This window comes from Strongylocentrotus purpuratus, unplaced genomic scaffold, assembly GCF_000002235.5.
Source record: "Strongylocentrotus purpuratus isolate Spur 01 unplaced genomic scaffold, Spur_5.0 spur5_scaffold_6, whole genome shotgun sequence".
NCBI classification, from domain to species: Eukaryota; Metazoa; Echinodermata; class Echinoidea; order Camarodonta; family Strongylocentrotidae; genus Strongylocentrotus; species Strongylocentrotus purpuratus.
This window is the reverse complement of record NW_022145612.1, coordinates 60349098-60364807: the sequence shown is the minus strand read 5'-3', so window position 1 is coordinate 60364807 and position 15710 is coordinate 60349098.

Sequence of the window (15710 nt, the reverse complement as noted above, 5' to 3'; positions counted from 1 at the left end):
GTTATTGTGTACAGATTGATGCTTCGGGCTTAACAATCGAATTTGTTTGCAATCAACTCATTTAAAGAGAGAAATTGATAATCTTTTTTTGTTATACCTCAATTGATGAGTTTGTGCATACATGTATATAGTGTAGTTGTTGGACACAATTGTTATTCACACCCTTTGTAGATTTGAAAATATGCTACAGTACATGTATATGCATGTACATGTACTATATTTTTGTTACCATTTGGTGATTTTTCATCAATACATGATGTGTACATGTACATTGTATAGGGCCTAATGTAAGCATTTTGAGATTCCATCACTTCTATGGATTAAAATGTAGAAATGTACCTATCCGTAACAGATTTATTTTGGCCAAATTCAAATCTCGTTTAAACATCCAATATCCCTCTCTTGTTCATGAAAAGGTTCAATTGGCTGTCAAGAAAGAAGTGATGAAAAGATAGATTTGTACATGTTGTCTGAATGGTAACACCACAATGTGATAACTCAATGCTGACATTTCCAATTCAAAAGAGGTGGTGAAAAACGCTTTCCAATAACTCCCCTGGGTAGAAGCAATTTAACATCTGTTTTTGCCCTCTTTAGCTAACTCTAAAATGTTTTAACATCCTTGTCTCGTAATGCAGGGTCCACTTTTACCCGAAGTTTTAGTATGGCCAGGTTTTAATGATTAACCGATTTTTACACGCCAAACAATAGAGATTCCCCTTTACTGCCCCTAAAATACAGACCAAAATTTCCATTTCTTTCTATGTTTAACTTTGATCATTTAGCTAAAATAGCATACTTTTCGGGGAAATCATTCCAATGAGTTACCGTCCTTCATTTGCCAATTTTTTTACCAAGGTTTCACAAAATCAATCGTGAAGCAAGGCTTCTGCAAATATGTAAGCATAGCCATACTGGAGGACAGGAAGTTGGTCTTTATATTTGATCTACATTTACATGTTAATTATATTATTCTCCTGATTGGTTTGTTCTCCAGGTTTAATTGACTGTTAAATTATAATACACATAAAATTGACTGGTACGTTTTGTCACGACAGATAATGTATTGGTGGTGTAGTCATACTTACAACAAGTTCCATTCTCAATTTTCCCATATACATGTATATGTAAATGTATTCATCCTGTTCAGAGTGTTGGGCTAGTCATAATTTATTTATCTACACCTTCCATAAATGGGACCAATAGTCACCGATTCAAAGAGTAACAATTTATAATTTTCCATTTTCTTATTGTGATTTAATTGTGTAATTAGGCCCCAGACTATTTCTCAGATAGTCTTTGCTTATTACATGTAAGTGTCATTCAAACTGGACTGGAGGGCACACACAGTGCACCTCAATATGAACATTCTCAATTGATTAGGTTCATGGATCCATGCATTTCTAACTGTTAAGGACAATTTGTTTTGATTTGTCAAGATAGTTCATGCGATCACTGGAATTCTATTGTGTTTATTTTCAGTCAGAGAAAAAAGATTTGTTTGTGACATGCCATTCATCAGTCTGTTATTCCTTTTAACCTCAAGATTGGGGCATGCATTCAACTGCTTCAAGAATCACTTGTATATGAACCTTTTAACTCTCTACGCCCCATGGTTTTTCAAGTAATGGATGTACATGCAAGTGTGAAGAAACGAGTTTGAACTCTTTGACAGTTCATGAATATTCTGCAGTTCATTCTAAGGTCATGGAATTATTGTGATAGTGTTTCAGGTATTCTGGTATTGAGAAGGAAAATAAATAGGAATGATACATTATTAAAGTTGGCATAGGCCTGCATACTGTAAGCCATGCCTTTTGGGTGCTCTTGTAATTCACAGGGAAAATATGGTAGTCAATGGACTTGGCTATTGGCTAATTCTTTGCCAGAAAACATTTTATGATCACATTCTTGTTCAACTTATGTTATTATTTTCATGACTTAAGAGTAAGTCCATCTAGACAGAACAAAATATTGTGTAATAGTAATGGAAAGGAAACAAAAACCAAAAAGCATGTTTCCAAAAATATGTTGTCCATTTCAACTAGTAAGAACTTTATTATAGTAAGTAAGCAAATTACTATATCTCTATTTGTAATATTCACAATGACATATTTTGCATGGAAAAGAGCAGGTCCCAACCAGGAACAAACGAAAGAGACATTTTTAAATGCCAAATCACCCTCTAGGTTGGGCCTTTCACCACAAGCAGTGTACATAGGATCTTTTATTTGAATTCCTTTATTACCTTTTGTGCATCATGGAGACTTTATAGTGTTGATTCACGACTGGTGAATTAGGTAAAACTCCAGCCGAGTCCCTGTTTGTGTTCTTCTTATTTGCATAAATGATAAGTGCAGTTGTACTTTGCACCATGCTATCAAAAACATGCACAACAAAAAGGGAGATTTAGAATTTTTAGTGAATTGCAATCCTTGCTGTTTCTATGAATTGAATTAATCATTGTGGACCAAGTGAGACCCATTCATTAAAAGGTGTGTCCTGATTTATTTTCTGAAAAGCGTATTCATAAAAAATGTGAACGTAAAGTTTCTTGGCTAACTCTGGTGCTATGTCTAGAAAATGCTCTCTTTTTAAAAGGTATATTTCATGGACTGATTTTAAAATGATTAAATTCTAATCTCCAACCGATTCTTTGAAATGTATCTCAGAATGAAATAGAAACCTACATGTACAACTATTTTACTGGAAATGTACACCTAATGTCATGAACATGTATGATATGACATAGTTCCTCTATAAGTTCCTCTATAAGTTCTCTGCTTAAATTTAAATAGCATACCGGTATGTCCAAAACTATTTTAATGGAATGATCTAACACAAATTCTCTGAAACAGTCTTCCTAAAAGCATTGTACACGTATGCCACAATAACCAAAAGCACTGAACATTCATTCCATGCTATATGTACATGTACATTGGCAACATGGCTGTACCTTTTATTTTTAAAGTTAAATGTTGAATTTGAATTTTGAAACTTGCACTGTTTGTATACATGTGTAGTAGTATGCACAGAAAGAAAAAGAGAGTAATATGACAGACAAATGTTGGATGGCGACGTCCTGTATGACTGTATGTAAATACAATGTATGTACTTTATTGAATTTAGTGGTTTTTAAGAATGTCTATGAACGATGTACAGTGTATTCATGTTTTCAGAAGGTGAATTGATTGTATAAGGAAGAATCTGCATTTTATTGAATGTGAATAGAAAGTTAACAGGAATGTGATGAAAACAGAGTGTGTATTCAAATGTACAGGCCATCATTTTAATGTATACAATTTTTAGTGTACATGTAGTTTTATATAATGTACCATGCACCCTGCAATTTGTGAAAAATTTAAAATGAATGTTTTTTTGGTGTTAATGATTAAAATCTTCCAGTAAACCATAATGATATAGACACATACTTGTATATCATTAAGATGGGTGTTGATTTGTTGACTCATTTCTTATACACCCTGAAAAAGTGGAAGGGAAGGGGGTAGGAGTGGGTTAGAGAATGCAAGCCTAAATTCCAGAAGCCATATTTCAGTTTGAGCTGGGCTCAGCTTGATGTTTATCAGTTATCAGGCATTGTCGCTATCAATGGTGTATAATATACATCAATAAAAGAACAAATGGCCTGCAAATAATTTTGAGCAAACGGACTCTTTTAAACTCTCCCTCCATCTGCTGTTTGGTGACTCATGCCTCAATTCAAAGAACCAAAGTGTTACGTGCATTCCATTTTTCTGTTTGATTGATGAGTTTATCTACTCCTTGGTGATCACCCTTCTACATTACCGGTAGGTGCTCTCATAACATGTCATGTACAGTGTACATTCATCTAAACTATCACTGATTATTATAACAACCACAAAGGAAGCAATGTTTCTTGTTTCTGATATTTTAGGTTACTTTTAAAAGCTAGAGTTGATTTCTAGTCATGCAAATGCGTTGTGAAAGAAAATGTTTTGAAAAGGTTGATCATGTAGCAGTCTAGCAGATAAGTATTAGTCTATAGTACTGTCAGGAATTTTAATCTTTATAATAATTAGAAATTAACCCATTCTTGCTAAAATTCACATGCATCGACCCAGAAATGTGTATGTGGGACTACCGGTACACAAACATGTGGCATACATGTTTGGTCCACAACCATTGCTTGTCATATTTTCAATATAAAGGCATTCCTTTACATGGGACACTTTATGATACTGTTCCATACTAACATAATAAAGAATGAAAACGCTCACAAATTGCATGCATTTTTCTCTTTTCCCAGAACTCAATCTGACTTGATTGTTTTGGTAAAATGGAATTTATTGTTTATACAGACTGGATTGTAGTTGATAGACTTTTCAAAGATTGTTTGTAAATTCTTGTATTCCTGTTTCCTCTCTGTCCAGTAGTTAAGTATTCTAAACCAAACTAAAAGCAGAAAATATTCCATAGTATATTTAACTAATGCCTTGTACTTTTTATAGAATGTGTAATCAAGCAGATTGTATTCAGCAAAATTTGCAATATTGAATATGTTACATCATCTCTATACGTTGTACTAACTTGTACATTTTATAATGTAAATTAGAGACTTTTTTTTTCCCTCATAAATTATGTGACCTGATTTCGTTATCGTTATGAGGTTGCTCAGGTAACATTTGAAGGTAGCAGGTTATAATGGATTGGTTTCCATGTCGAAATGTGTAGGGAAATTGATTTTTGTCTTTTCTTACAGTTACATTAAAGTACTACTATGATTTTAGTTTTCCAACATAGTCCTGCTCCTATTAAAAAGTATCTATCATTTTTTTTATTGAGAAGGATATTTTAATATGTGGTAAAAACATAAAAATTTGAATTACTTGACATCACTGTACTGTATCATAGGGGTCTTTAGATGAATAAAGACTCATTGATCCATTGATTTATTGATGATGAATGTATGATATGTGAATACTTATAATGTAAATAGTGTTTTTTTTTTATGAGTGTTTGACTGTTTTTACTTACATGTACATGTACATGTACTGTATGTTAAGCACAATCATCATCATGTCCTGGGTTTAAGACATGAACCTACATTGTACATGTGGATCGGTTCCACAATCTAAAGTACTCAGAAACTGTTATTAGATGTAATTAATAATTGATATAAATAGATCGTAATACAGTCAAACCTGTCTATAGAGGCCACCCAAGGGAAACACAGAAAGTGACCACTCAAGACAGGTGGCCTTTATATATAGACCGGTTCTTCTATGCATGTTTCTTCCAAGAGGGAGGCAATATACATGTAGGTGACCACTCAAGACGGGTTGCCTTTGTTATAGAGGTGGCCACTAAGACAGGTTTGACTGTAATTGATATTGCAGTTCAAGTCATTTTTGCTTCAAGCTTAAGAATCATTGTAAGTGAGCATCCACCATCTTTTTTTCTATTTGTTGACCAAAAATTGTGCATTTCCACTTTGATTCAGGTTGCAATTTTGGTAATATTATGAAAATATGATACATGTGATTTGTAAATGAGAAGTTAATGTCAGAACGACTGTTGCATCTTGATTCTTGATTGTAAATAAAACTAATCACTTTTGGTGGTAAGCCTACAAAAAACAAGAATATGTTGTAGATCTTTTTTTGTTGATTTTTTGTTGTTGATTTTTTTGTAGTGATATTATCCCAATTGTAACAAGTGAGTAGATGCCTTCCAAAAGGTTTCATAGCCTTGGCGAAGCTGAAGGTGGAAAATTAGCATATTATGTAGGCTTTTGATAGAGTATGTGTCCAATGAAACGACATATACTCTGTACATATGATTTTATTACGCCGAAATAACAAGAGATTGAGAAATTGTAATGCCCTTGCACCTGCGTACCGGTACTTCTTTGGAAGGGGGCTGTCTCTGCCATGATATACCTACACGATGCCTTTTCTTTTCAGTCATTTCATTTCTCATATTCATATCTCACAATCATACAGATGGAGGTGATAAGAAGAACAAAACCTCCTTTTATTGAAAATTTTCAGGGATTGAAAAGGCGACTGTTCCCTGACACAAATATCACTATTGACACCATATGTGTCTACAGTCTGTGTACATTCATCGCTCAATACACAGTGTTTGTGTGCACCAAACAAGCGTCATATATTATTTTCTATGAACATATCTCAAGGCAAAATTCTCTGCCCTCCTGGTTTGCCTGTAATAAGACCACAATAATATGGGTATGTAGTCCCATATAATTGGAAACCTGCTGGCTAGCTTCGGGGCCCAGATCTCATGTCGCGCCTACAATGGGGCCTGCTAATCTATCGAGGAATTGTGAGGATGGATGGAGGTGGGGGGGGGGGGGGGGGGGGGGGGGGGCTAAAAGGGGTGAATATACACCAATCTTTCTCTACCTTCATCCATGGACCTACATGCTTCATTCATGGTACCTCGCTGTATCCATCTGAACGTAAATCAAATCATCGCTCTCAATGTTCGGTCTATTCCTATAAATAGTAGGGCCAAATAAAAAAAAAAACATGTTTATCGTCCTGTTTTTTTGAAAAATAGGAACGAGGAGGCCCTTTTTTTTTCTTTCTTTCTTTCAAAATGGCCGCTCGGTACATTTTCCCTGACAGTCTGGCTATACTTCAAGATGGCCGCCGACATTTAAAAAAAAATTTTTTTTAATCAGAAATAGATCCATTTTAGCAGTGTTTTTATGTCTTTTTTCCTTTTAAGTGGCCTAGTGTAAATGTACTCTTAAGATTTACAGACATTGTCACCCCTCAGTTTCATTTCAGAGGAACGGAAATCCACTCTTTTTTAGGAGTCACATTTGGGACCTATTCGCAGTTAAATCCACTCCAAATCATGCTGAAATCCACTCCGAAATAGTAGTTTTAATGCTCTGTGGGAATAGATTCCTGACTAGATTACTCTATTTTATAGTATTTCCAAAGAAAATAATCCTTGATAGGGGCCTGTGACAAAAATTAAAACCAATGACTTTCATCCCTGTAGGCCTGTACATGTAGAGCAAAGTAGATGTATTTTCTAGTATACCTAATCCCATCCCACCAAGTCCACGGCATTCGAAATCGACGTTCTGAGAAGATCAGGGGTTTCAAGATGGAATGACCTTGTTTCATAATTTAGTTCATGATACAACGAACAAGGTTGACTTTGACTGAGTCATCATGGTCAATCTATAACATACTGACCACGGCTCAATAATGATCTATCCTTCATTCCTTCTCTCACACTTCTGTCTCGTCTAATCACCCCATCATCTACATCTGACATAGCAATGTATGTTGTTGTTTTTCGGGGAGGGGGGGGGGGGGCTAGGATCGCAGATAATTTCGCTTTTATCAAAATATTACGAGCCTATTTATATCTCGTGTAAGATTTTCACGTTTCCCAAAATTCCGACGTGTAGTTCTTGACCAATGTCAACACAAAATATTTTGAAACATTTCGATTTTAAAACCATTCTTTAATTTTCACACAACTCTTTTTTTTCATCAAAGTGAAGAACCCACTCTGTACATTACATTCTCATATCACTAAAGTTATCGAGAATAGAAACAGTCGCAAATTAATATTTGAAAAATAAAGGGGGGGGGGGGGAGGTGATTGTAATAACTCAGTTCATGTGGGTGTCTTTTCTCTCAAACTCTTTTTCTCCTCCCCCCCCCCCCTTTTTCTCTCTCTCCTTTTCTCCCACCATCCTCTTCTCTCCTTGCAATTGCCGAAACAAGTGCGAAGTTCTCTGTCGATAAAAAAACAACTTCTATCACTGTTTCCCGATTCGATTGACTTCAAAAAGCGACGCTTACGAGAGAAAAATCAATTGTTTGACACAGAGAGGAACAGTACACACTAGAAAGGTAGAAGTTGTATTTCCCCGTTTTCCCGTAGTTGTCCCTGGTGGTATACAAAGCCCCATTGCAATCTGAGAGAAAAGTCACCATGAAACCCAGGGCTGTGGCCTCACTTAACAACAAAAGGTTCACAAGAGTCGAGCTATTGTTCATCTTTGCATGTGATGCTAGAGTAACTTTTAATAAAAGGAGTTTTTCTTTCACTGTGAAGGGTTATTTTGACGGTTATCCCAATTGGGGAAAAAGTGTATACCTATTGAGTCAGCAAGATCTTATAAAAGACTCTAAAAATCGAATAATGCTAGTAGGATAATGATTGTGCACAACAAGGTATAGTTTTGTTATGCGGAGACAGATAGCGCTGCCTTTCTCAAGATTGAATAAGATCGAAATTACACGGATGAAAATAAGTCAATAATATAGGCTTAGAGATTTTGCTAGCTAATTGATGGATACGTACATTTAGTGACCCGCAGCATGTAGGCAATTTCAAAAGTATCCTCTTCATTTTGCTTTTGTTGTTGTTGTTGAGTATTATAATCTGTTTATGTTCTGTTCCTATACCCCCAAATTAGGCCAAACAAAATAATAACAGGTTTATGACTCTATCATTTTAAATTGGATGCTTTTATATTTATTGAAATTGGTTTCATCTTATTTCCAAATTTCAGTTTGTGATATTTGAATTAATAATGAAGGTTCCAACCAGTAATGTAGCTGGGGGGGGGGGGGGGGCGCACTTATTATGGGAAACGGTACTATAACTATAGTTGGCTAGAATGGTAGGAAACAAGCGATTGAGCCTTGGGGGAAGGATGAAGGAGGGGTTGCATTTACCGTTTCCTTTTCCTTCTCTTACATTTCCTCCTCTCTCACATCTCTTTGTTTTCCTTTTCATGGGGGTGTTATCCAATGGGGGAAGGGGTATCCAGGGGGGGGGGGCGTCTCCCATGTATGATTTCTTTACACAAACCTGCATCAGTCTTATGGAAATAGATTTTTTTTTCTCGATACAAACGTATCCTTCCAAAAGTATGAGGAATACCCTCATCTACAGTTTGATGCTTTAAACCAAAGTGTTAGTTTGTAAGTAGGCCAATGTATTTTTGTTTTGATAAACGAATTGTCATCTGAAAATTATTTTAAGAAGGGTAAATTGTAACCCTACTTTGTGTCCCACAGGAGCGTCAATCAAATTATAATTCTGCCAATGCAGAATGCATATTTCGTTTACGTAGTATAGTCACTGAACACATTTTCGATTATGCGTGATTAAAAATAAGCTGAAATCTCTTCACAACCGTTGAAACGCTAAGGTACTTTTGAAACCACTAAGTTTTATTGTGTGTGGTTTTCAGTGCTTACTCAATCCATGACAAACAAACGACTTATTATCGACAAGAATTAAGGCCGGGCAAGAAGATAACAAACAAACCTTGTAGATTTCGCTTGTTTGGATGAAGCTTTCAAATCTTTTGCAGGTGGATTTCAATTATGCTTGTGTGCTCGCGCATGGAGAGCCCATGGAGTTTTACTGGAGAGACCTAATGATACCCCCCCCCCCTCATGCCTGAATGAATGGTTTCTCAGTGAATTCTCCTGAAAATAATTGTGTATATCATTTCTGTGCAGGAATTTTAGGAACTGATCGCTCAACACGACTATCCTGCTCGATCCCAATTAGTTTCAACTCTCTTTTTTATTCAATAACCATGAAAACTTTTGTTTAATTCTTGTTTATATTTGTGGGTAAATTGTTTTATTCTTCATGAATGATGAACACTGTGCCATTAATTTCAAAATACATGTCGCTATTGACAACATTGCTTAATTATTCCAGAATAAGTTCCTTAAAATCAATGGGAAGTCCACCCTGATATTAAGTAGGTTTTGATGAAAGCAGACAAAATAATTGGGGAAACAGATCAGTGAAAGTTTGAGATCTTTTTTTGAAGTTGTCATCAGTCATACACATATTGAGGCAATTTTGTCATGTCTGTGATATCTTTCGAGGTCCATTTCCATTTACTCGGTACAGGAAATTTTTCCCTCCTTTATATTTCTTTTCCTTGTTTTCTTTATAATTTGTTTACCCCATGAATTCTCATGACTGTCGCACATTGTAACTTTATAGGAGCAAGACTGTCCATATAGAGCAGCGGTATAGATTCCAAACGTTCCCTGGCAAGTTCAAACAATCATAAACATGGGACTGGCCGTTTCCATGGCGACAGCATGAAACCTGGTTACGATAAATCAAAACTTGACATCCCAGCATGATAAATATAGAATATTTTTATATTTCCGAAGCATATTGCAATGCGTTCTGACAAACCCTTGCTATTCCTAGTGGCCCAACTTAATTATGTTGTTCTGCACAGTAAATTATTATACACCGTATAATGACTTACGGAGCCTGAATTTGATTGAACGAAATGGAATGGTGAAAAATGTGAAGGGCTTCATCAGAACCGGATTGCTGATAGATTTTCCAACAAGTAACATAACAATGCCTGAAATAAGGACCTCGTTATTCACTTGCGCTTTATAGAAGTTGAAAGTTCGAAATAATTTATACGTATTATGATCGATTCCGAATTTAGAATGGGAAGCACCCCCCCCCCCCCCCCCCCCCCCCCCTCGCCATGACGCCCCTGCAGTAGCTCACAGCATCTTATATCGACATGGTTTGAGTATCGTCTAGTTGATCATTGGACTAATCCGACATCTTACCATAAACAAACCAAAACAAGCCAAATTGAGCACTAACAATAGAAATCAATATTATAGATGTGAGTGACGCTGTAAAGATGCGATGAGGGAACACGAAAGTGTATTTGTTGTAAAGAGCTATAGCTTTAACATGACCTATTAAAGTGGTGTATCCAGCCATCGGCTAAGGAGGAAGCAAAACCTCTTACTTCACCTTAACATATTTCGAGACCCCTGGTTTGTGTTATGGGGAGGTGGGGGGGGGGGGGTTGGGGTCGACCAAAATGACATATTTGGGGAGGAAAAGGTGTAATTCCTGTGAGAAAATGTACGTGTGATGTACGTGTGACAGTTGCATAATACCTCCTAAACTTCTAAACAAGAAATTGCTGCTTTTTTTTTTCTTGGTCTGAAAACTGTCAGGAGGGACGTTTCGTTGCCTCATTTGAACCTCCTTCAATGCCCCGGTGACCGGACTAGTTGAAAATGAAATTACTCTAAGTCTGAGTTCATAGCCCCATGGCTTTAGTGGCTCGGCCATATTGAAGCAGGATTGATCGGATTAAACTGAGAGGAATGGGAATGCCATGGCCTCAGATTTAACTTAATTGGATTCTATTCAATAATAATCAAGATGCACCATAATCAGAATGAAATAAACTGCAATATTGCTACAATGCCGTCAGTTTTGATGAGAATGTCTGGTATTCTTGTGGTTTGGCCACCTTCTTTTTTTTCTCTTTGCCTCTAATGAGGTGTTTATTCAAGATTCAACAATAATTTCACTAACTCTACTTGAATCACGCATCAAATTCTTGCTCCTTTGAAATGCTTTATTAATTCATGAGCACCCATGATCATGTGATGATTATTTGTGTTTAAACCTATATTGGTTGTCCGTACAATTCATGTTTCTGTGAGAGAATGAGTGAGAAAAAACAATGCTCTTATTGCATTTAATTTTTCTATGTATACTTTCTGTAATAATCACGGAACGCTAAAATATATTCCTGCGCCAAGTTTGATTTATTATCCTTAATAAAATGTATTATTTTGTGATGATTTATGATTATTATTGTGTATAAGCCTTTGATGTAGACCCTATGAGTTCAAATATGTGTTTCCATAAAGAAAGAAAAAAGAACAGAAAAGAAAACCTTTGTGGCACGCCCCATGCTAATTGGAAGCCCGTCACTCTAATACCTTCACTCAATCGTTCACCCCCAGCCCTGGTATTAGACGGGGCAACATCTGGGAAGAGAATCAGGATGGGAGAAAGGAGCTCGAAATTAAGAAATAATTATGATTACTTCTGCAGAAGATTGTGATTGAACTTAAGTTAGTCTTTTCTCCAGTCCCCGTGTGGTATCAGGCTATCAGTATACATTTTCACGGGATATTTTCCAGTTAGATGTCGGAATTCTCCCAAGTATTATGTAACCCACTTATGGCCACAGAAAGAGATGCTCAGCATTATGTTATCATCATGATTGTTATAAATAGCTAGTGGAGTCACGATGGCTCAGTGGTAGAGCAATGGTCTCGTAACCGAGAGATCACGGGTTCGTAACCTAGTCGATGCGCTAGCTCTATTTTTGGTAAGACCAAGTCGCTCGAAGAGGACTTAAAAGCCATCGGTCCCCTGGTTGCTTACTTTTAAGCATACACCTGCTTTCTTATCTCACTCGGTCTCAGGTAAGATAAAAGCAGGTCTTCAAACCAATCTGCTGACGGCTGTCCGAGAAGGATCGAGACTAATTTAATTGCGAACAGATTTCTTTGAGGCCAGACTATGCATGTAATAGAAACGCGATCGGATCCCAAGGGATAATTAGGGTCTATTTGCAAAATGGTAATTATTAATAAACTGTGACGCTAAAACTTCTGCACGACATCCTAGATTACGTGTAATTCGATAAAACATGTAATTAATTTATGTTATGAGCCATTACACATGAGCATGGGCATCGATTGGTAGTGGACGGTAAATGCCTGTAAGCTTGTATAAGGTATCTATCATTGCTAAATCCATGCTGTTTACTATACATGGACGTACAATGTGTTATGTTAATAATGGTGATGATAATAACAGGACTTGTCTAGCGATGACGAATTTTTGTAAGGCATTTTGTATCCATTGAAGATATTTTCATGAAAATGTCATCATTAGTGTAGTATTTTGGTTCATGGAGGAACCGGAAGTAATATTTGCCATTTAGGGCGATGGTGTGCATGGGAGTGATGCTAGCATCTCCTTTATAATCCTTACCTAATTATTCTATTTATGAAGATTACAAAGAGACTCCTTTCTGCTCGATAAGTGGGAATGTTACATTGTTCAGGGGCTTTAGCCCCCTAGCCCCCTAACCCCCTAGCTCACCTATAATAATTGTGAACAAAGCAATTAACCATGCCTTTGAAAGTCCTGTCTTGAAGTGGTTTAATATCCATTTATTTGCTCATGGATAAGGCAAAGAAATTATATAGCGTCATCGACCTCATATCGTAATGTTTAAAATATATATAGATAACATAACAGTATATTCTCACACGGTTCTTCATTGTCATATTATTATGTCAATGATAGCGACCTGTTATCCTATCACTCTTATCAAATGTAAATATATACCTATGGCGATGAGTAAACCTTGGCATGCAGTGATGCGTTCCGTGCAATATGGTCCGTACGGCATAAGTCTTTTCTCTACATATCATAAATGAATTATCTTTTGGTATGAAAATGACTAATAGTAGTATAACATTTTAATAATAAGATTTTCATATTTGAATGAAATGAATTTGAGAAAAAAGTTATGTTGTATAGGGACATTCATTTAAGGAATTGCCAAACAGAAATAGATTTCTTCAAAATACATGATCCTTTAGGCCCCTATTATTGATTTTATAATTTTTCTTAATTGTATGTTTATTTTATATGTTTATATTTTTCATTTATAATATTTGCGGTAATATTTCCAAAGTCTTAAATGGGACTTGGGACATAAAAGTTAGACATTTATCCGACGATCATAGCAATCATGTGCAAAATAGTATTCAATCGCTTACTTATCACTAAGCCAAGAACTTTATGTCCTTGTATAGGACTACACATAAAGTTGGAAATAAATTTTCTTATCTCTTTTCATGAATTGATTATGACAACATGATGTATGCTGATAGATAAAGTTTATCTTCTCAGAACTTTATTGATTGATGGGCGACATGGTATTACAAAGATTACGTCTGTGTATGGGGTGGTGGTGGTGGTGGTGGTGGTGGTGTGTGGGGGGGGGGGGGGGTGGCGTGTTAACAGTTTATGGTTAACACTTGATTTGAATCAGCACAATTTTTTCAGTCAGTATACTCTACATCGACTCGAGTAACTTGTTTCAAATAGTGTGTATTACTGATAGTGCACACTATATCTACCAATTCTTTATATTCAGCATTTTAGGTGAGCCTACATCAAGTATATGTTATTGATAGTATGTTTATTCAATCACTGCTCCCTATATAGATTCATCAGGCTTATAAAACCAAATATTTGTTTGTGTTTTTCCACTCCACCTACATACATATAAATGAAATTCACTCATAATAAAAAAAGACTTGATTTCTTTTCGCATTTATTGTATACTAAACAATCAATATTTATATTTACCAACGCGTTATGCTTTAGCGTGTAATAAATTAAACAACACACTGGTAAGAGTAGAGGTGTATGATACTGATCTCGCGCACAGCTATTATAAATGCAAGAACAAAACATGCATTGTGTTTGGCTGTGTCATCATGATTACTCATTATCAGATCACGCATTGTGCATTAACTAGATTTTTAATCGTTTTTTATAGTCTGCGTGAAAATCAAGTCGGGCAAAGGTCGCCATGAACTCACAACCATGCCGTGACGTATACACAATGATTGTATTATGGAGTCTGCGTTGTGGTGTATAATTTTGGTAAATAATAGTAGGTCCATGGTATGATCGAATCTCTTTGATTTAAAGGCCTATAAAGAGACATTAAGAAAATGTCAGTGAGCACGACAGGCACATTATACACCCACACACACACGCACACACATTCTTTGGAGGATTCCATCCTCCCGATGTTTAAACACTCATGGATTCGCCGTTGACTTCGTGTTTACTGTTAGTCTGTTAACGAAAATTGTAAAGGATTTAAAGAAAGAAGTAGAGGGGCGGGGTATCCACGTCTTACCGATCAAGGATACAAAATCAGATGAGGAGAAATTCCCTGAGATGACACTCTTATGTTTTTACCCTGCTTGACAAGACTAAAATATTCTTATAGAAATAGGCATATCCGGTCTTCACCAAGGTGATGTCGACCAATTGTTCAGGGATTATTTCCACATTGTGTCAAAGGGTTTTTTCTTTCTCCGACATTTTCTTTCCCCCTCCATTTCCTCTTCCTCCCCCTTCTCTCCCTCTCTCTCTCCCTCTCTCCCTCTCTCTCTCTCTCTCTCTCCCCTCCCTCCCTCCACCCCTTTCTCTCTATTTCTGTTTCCCCTCTTATTTTTCGTCATTCCATGGGGCGGGAGAATGCCCCCGGACCCCCCCCCCCCATTCCTACGCCACCTACTTACTGACATTATTCAATCAAGATCATGCAGCATACACGGAGGGATCTACTTCAGTTGACAAACACCGTCTTAACCTCCAAAACGCCACATTATTAGTTGTTGATAACCAATCATAAATTGGCAACACGACAACCAGAGGAACCGATCAGAATGAGCGTATCGGCAGTGAAAAGAACATAAATATTGAGCAATTTATCGGAGAGATTGCATGTACATAATTATAAATGGGAATGCCAGACCGAATTCTTTACACGTTCACAAACGGAAGAGAAACAAATCTTGCAACAAGTGAAAATGAAATAAACATTAAATCCTCAAAACGTAATTTAGAAGAGGAAAAAACATCTATTCAGGATCTTCTAGGTTCTCCAAAATGTTGAATGAGCCCCTCCCCAAAACGATGAAATAATGGCTTGAAAGGATAATTTTAAAGATGCTGAAAATCACTCTTTTCCCCTATAACGACGGTTATATAGGACAAATGATATATTGAAGTAATCCTTCCACATT